The sequence below is a fragment of the Mus caroli genome, unplaced genomic scaffold, assembly GCF_978045245.1.
Source record: "Mus caroli unplaced genomic scaffold, Mus_caroli_1 scaffold_3, whole genome shotgun sequence".
NCBI lineage: Eukaryota > Metazoa > Chordata > Mammalia > Rodentia > Muridae > Mus > Mus caroli.
This window is the reverse complement of record NW_028227258.1, coordinates 51,969,289-51,975,288: the sequence shown is the minus strand read 5'-3', so window position 1 is coordinate 51,975,288 and position 6,000 is coordinate 51,969,289. Positions and strand designations below refer to the sequence as shown.

The window sequence follows — 6,000 nt, the reverse complement described above, 5'->3', positions numbered from 1 at the left end:
TCCACCAAGGGCCGTCGGATCCCCTGAAGCAAGGCGATCTTTTGCTAGCACCGTTTGCTAGTAAGACACTCAAGAGGGGGTCAAGCCAAACCCTTTTACCAATGTTCCTATCTGGATCTAAAGCACTGAAGAACAGCCATCACCTGATACTCTCCAGAACCAAGTCCCAACATCCTAATGAGAAAAACATTGAAAAAAAAAATTCCAAATGTTTAAATTAAATTTGTTAAAATGTTAAATTAATCAAAAGATGGCCTAGTAGGCCATCACTGGAAAGAGAGGCCCATTGGACTTGCCAACTTTATATGCCCCAGTACAGGGGAATGCCAGGGCCAAGGGGTGGGGGTGGGTGGGTGGGGGACTGGGGGGGAGGAGTGTATTGGGGACTTTTTGGATAGCATTGGAAATGTAATTGAGGAAATTACCTAATTAAAAAATAAATAAATAAATAAATAAATAAAAATAAAATGTTAAATTAAATGTGTTAAAATGTTAAATCACCTTACCACTGGGTCTAAGATAGACAAAATTAACCAGATGTTTAAAAAATACTCAAAAGACAAAAGCAAACAAAGAACCCATACACAACAGAATCTTTACAGTTTGCTTTATTTCATTTGGCCCAAACTACAGTAATTCAATACATAAAAAGATCCTACCACACATGGCAATTTTCCAGGCTGGATTTATTGCACGTTGTGTTGATAAAGTGTTGTGTGCTGTTTGAGCTCTCTGAGCAGCTGGATCTCGATAAGGACTGCATCCTGCCCCCCACACCCATTTCAGACCCAAGCAACTTTGTCTCAAAAGTTTGCTCCCAGGCCCTTTGTCTGGGTCTGTTATGGCACCCTCCCCAGCTCTGTGACAGAGAGTCTCAGAGACTGGGAGTCAAAAATCATCCACCTGGAGAACAGTAAAACCAGGCACAGATGTCACAGTTGTCAAACCCATGTCATAAAAGTGCCTACAGTAGCTGGGTGGCAGTGGCACATGCCTGTAATCCAAGCACTCACTCGTGGTGCAAGCCTTTAATCTGGCACATGTTGAAGCAGGCGGATCTCTGTGAGTTCGGGGCCAGCCTCATCTACAAAGCAAGTTCCAAGACAGCCAGGGCTACTCAGAGAAACTGTCTCAAAAAGGGGGGGGGGGGAAGGAAGGAAGGAAGGAAGGAAGGAAGGAAGGAAGGAAGGAAGGAAGGGAAAGAAAGAAAGAAAGAAAGAAAGAAAGAAAGAAAGAAAGAAAGAAAGAAAGAAAGAAAGAAAGAAAGAAAGAAACCAGAAATTTATTGGTGGAAAGTTAAGCCATGGAGTGAAACCTCAATCCAACCCTACTTAGTTCCCCAGCCATTATTGAACACCTAATTTGATGATGCTTTCCTTACTATTTTTGTCTGTCTGTCTGTCTATCTATCTATCTACCCATCTATCTATCAGTCATCTCTTACAATTAATTCTTTTACTTTGCCATATACTTAAGAAAACTCTCAAATTTAAAACCTAAAGTAGGGCTTCATAAATCATTCTCTGAGTGATACAGAACGCAAGAACAGGCAGCTAGACCCACTCACACATCATAATTCCTCCAGAGCTGCTGGATAGGGCCACGCAGGATCCACTGAGCTTTCCAAAGAAGTGCTCCATGATGAAAAGAATGTGTGGTCATCTTCCACAAGCCATTGCCAGTGGCTTCACTAGGACCCTGCCGTGGGAATGCCAAGAGTGACTGCATAAGTGCCTGGTAATCGTCATGGGGCCAAGGCATCAGTGACAGAGGTAACCATAGCAGCAGTTCCAGGCAGCTGCTCACACACTCTTTCAAGCTTCCTCATGACCATGAGCTGGATAAAATGTGCAAGCAGACAGAGACCCATAACACACTGAGATTGTTAGGACAAAGAAAGATATCTTCCCTACAAAAGATTTTTTCGTGCATATCTCCTTGCAGCTGTATTTTAAGACAATTCTTCTAGCTAGTCCAAGTAAGAAAAAAAAAGGCCTTAAATTAATGCACTTACTGTAGTATTATGCATTGAGTGTCTGAACGAAACTTACTCATTGAACAGTTTTTGCTGTGTGTAGTGGTGAGGGTTCTCCAAGAAACAGAATCAATAGAAAATAGAGTCTATATCATAGAGACAATTAATTTGGGGGTTATGTGGGTATGCATGTGCTGTTTGTCATGTGATTTGTCACCCCAAAGCCTGTCCACGGAAAGAGGAAAAGCCAGTACGCCATTGATATATTCAGTCCAGACCTGACTATATAGGAGACACTGGGACAATCCCAGATCATGATAGCAGATGGCCAGGCCAGGAGATGATAGACATCTGGGAATTAAAGAAGGTATTCACTCATTATCTGCCACATTTTTATTTTATTTTGTGTGTATGAGTGATTTTTATTTTTTTATCTTCTGCATATAGATATTTTCCCTGCATGCACCATATGCATGCAGTACACACAGAGGCCAGAGGAGAGAGGAAGGGCCCCTAACTTGAGACAGAAAGCACTGTTAGCAACCATGTGGGTACTGGAACTAAACACTGGTCTTCTAGAAGAAAAGTCAGTGTTTCGAACCTCTGAGCCATCTCTTCAGCCCCCAAACCAGAGTTGATTAAAGCAGACTCATCTGTAATCAGTTCTCCAAGAACTGAATGAATTTCACAATATTAAACAGCTTCCCTGAACGGGGGGGGGGGGGGGGGGGGGGGGTGGGGGGGGTGCATTGACATTTGAGGAGACACAAACAATAAGTAACTGAGGGACGGTCTATTCAATTCAGCTTCCCCAGAGAGAAAAGAATTAACCAAGAAAGAAAGTCTCCAAGAAAGAAAGGAAAGAGCTCCAAGCCAAAAGAGACTCAGGAAAGACAACAGCCTAGAGGACCTAAACTGACACAGCTGTGGAATGTGCAAGGTGGAGTGTTGCAGAATAGCGCTGAGCTGTAGGCTCTGACTTTATAATGCTAATTAGTGCTGAATAGGTAACTTCCTGGTTGCATTTTAAGTAGGGCGTTGGAACCCTGGCTAAGTTTGACTGAACAAATTTCAAATACGCTTTATTAAGAATAACACTGAGTTGATATTCCTCCGAAATTTTGGATGACAGGCGGGGAAACAGGGAGAAGGGGTAAGACCGGCTCCTTAGTACAAGGCCAATTGGCTTTTTTATTTGGGTGGGAGGCAGTGAAGGGCTTGCCCTTTCGACAGTACAGTCTCCAACCTCTCTCCCCCCTATTAATTAAGTTTAAATAGGCAACGCTTAACTGAGGTGATCAAATGATTTTCTCATCCGTAGATGAGTGGGCCTTTAACCTTGGCTTGGGTGGACATTGACTCGATTCCTCCCGTGGGTGCTATCACGACCCACATCTGTGGCTCTTGGTATCTTTTGGGGAGGAGGAGGCAGAGCCTTAGATATTTTTTGTTTTTTAGCTGGAATCAGATACCAACCTCCATTTTAAATCAGGTATGTCGCACAGGGAACTCAGAAACGGTCAGGCTGGACCCTCCCCTGCAGTAATTCTCTGCACCAAGCGATAGCCATACTGTATTCGTATGATCATGAACTAGTATGCGCAGCTCTGAGTACTGCGCAGCCCCTAAAGGAGAATTGTCAACCTCAGATTTAGCAAGGCCTAGACAAGAATTATGTCATTAGTAACACCACGAATTGTGGCTAAAATAGGAGCTGGAAGTCTTTCCTCCTCATCCCTGTTATTCCCATAGCCTGAGGAACTAAGAACACCTTGCAGTAACAGCAAGGGTGAAAAGCCAGAGGCCAGCTAAGGGACTAAGCCCGTCTATCAAAATAAGAACTAATCTCTGTAAATATTTGAAATTTCTACTTTCCTAGCTCTCCTGGTAAATCTAAATTCTATCTCAGACTGAAAGCCACGTGCTGGAATGTCCTTGGAAGGAAAATAGTAGTTGCCACCTGTGTGCTCTTGGGGGAGGGGAAGGTACGCCTGCAGGTCCTGCGGAGAATGTAGATTGACCTGCTTGAAAAAAGAAAGAGATCTAGACAATGAGAAAGTAGCAATGCAAATTTTCTTTTTGGAGAAGTCCAGGTATTTTATTCAGATGCAAAGTGTAAAGCTAAAGCTAGTCTCCGGCTCAGAGGAAAACAGCGTTTCTGGGAGCTTCCATTCCCAGCTGAATTCTAAGCACAAGAGGAATTTTAGTCTTCAAAATGATACGAGAAGAGTCAGGATCTGTGTTTATCTGACGAATTAATCTCTCTGGCAGCCACCGTGCTCCATCTTCATCTCGTGAAAAGACACAAACCGAGCCTCTTCCCCAGATTAGAACCGGATCCGGACCCTTCCATTCATTTGTCAGGGGGTCCTTCCATTTTACCAATGCATAAGAATTAGAAGTAACTGGATGCCAATGGCGATCTGCTGCAGACTGACTTTTAATATCAGTTTGCAAAAAGTTTAGGACAAATAAGGTGAAGGCAAGATGAGCCTTTGGTGACCTTGGGGGATATAGCTGCCCCTCTTTTGTTTTAAAAAGCCAATTCTTTAAGGTGCTATGAGCATGTTTAACTATCCCTTGTCCCATGGGGTTGTAAGGAATTCCAGTTTTATGTTTGATACCGAATTCTTTACAGAATGAAATAAAGTTTTTAGTAGAATAAGATGGCCCGTTATATGTCTTAATAAGTTTAGGCAACCCCATGGCATTAAAGGCTTGTAGGCAATGATCAATTACGTTTTTAGAAGCCTCCCCTGTATGCAGAGAAGTAAAGAGAAATCCTGAACAGGTATCAATGCAAACATGTATATATTTTAGTTTTCTAAATTCTGCATAATGGGTTATATCCATTTGCCAAATATGATTAGGCATAAGGCCTCTAGGATTGACTCCTAGATGTGGCACTGGAGATAATGTAATACATTTAGGACATTGTTTTACAATCATTTTTGCTTGCTCCTTAGTGATCTTATGTCAGAGCCTTAGGGTATGACTAGAGATGAAACCTTTCATGATCACGTTGGGCCAGAGCAACAGGATTTAAAACTAAAGCTTCTCCTATTAGAGCTCTGTCAATGCGATCATTACCCTCGGCCAGAGGCCCAGGAGGACCAGAGTGAGACCGTATATGGCCAATATAAAACGGATTTTTCCGGGCAAGAATGATGTTTTGCAATTCTGAAAATAAGGATCCTGACGGCGTATTGAAGTTAAACGTACCACAGGTTTCCAATAAGGGTACTGACTGAGCAACATATAAACTGTCAGTAAAGATATTAAAAGCCTCATGTACAGACTGAAAGACCTTTAGTACTGCTGTTAATTCGGCTAGCTGAGCCGAGAGACCAGGAGTCTCTATGATAACCTGTTGATTATTAATAAGATATCCAGCTCACCCTTTAGAGGAGCCATCAGTAAAAATCAATAGAGCATTATTTAAAGGCTGTAAAGAAGTCATCTTAGGAAATATCATATCATGTACATTTAAAAATTTTATCAATCTGTCTTGGGGGTAGTGGCTGTCTATAGTTCCGTTAAACCCTATTTGTGCAAGCAACCAATCTGTACTATGCTGTTTCAGCCAAGTGTTCTGACTTACGCTGTAAGGCTGAACAATGATATCTGGCTCTTTTCCGAAATAAGTCAATGCCTGCCTTCTTCCAGTGATAATCATCTGAGCCACTGCTTCGTGATATGGCAAGATATTACGTTTGGGAGAAATCCTCGAATGTATCCACATTATAGGAAATTTTTGCCATAGCAGTCCCGTAGGCACATGAGTCGTATTAAAAATTAACAGGTGCAGCGGCAAGGAGTAATCTATATAGGTAACGAATTGCTCTTCAATAGACTATTCCACTAGCTGCAAGGCCAGCAATCCTTCTGAGGTTAGGGATCTAGGGGAAGTGGGATCAGAACTCCCTTTAAGAATATCAAATAAAGGTTTCAACTCCCCTGTAGTAAGCTTTAAATAGGGGCGAAGCCAGTTAATATCACCTAACAATTTTTGAAAATCATTTAAG

At 42.2% G+C, this 6,000-nt stretch overlaps 1 long non-coding RNA gene across 1 annotated transcript; it reads right to left on the bottom strand.

The window, feature by feature from the left end:
* Positions 1–590: 590 nt before the first annotated feature.
* LOC147005474 (uncharacterized) lies at positions 591–2,669 on the bottom strand. Its single transcript, XR_015046681.1, has 2 exons — positions 1,568–2,669; positions 591–1,126 (listed from the first exon to the last, which is right to left on the bottom strand). It is a non-coding gene; the product is annotated as an uncharacterized LOC147005474 (long non-coding RNA).
* Positions 2,670–6,000: the final 3,331 nt, after the last annotated feature.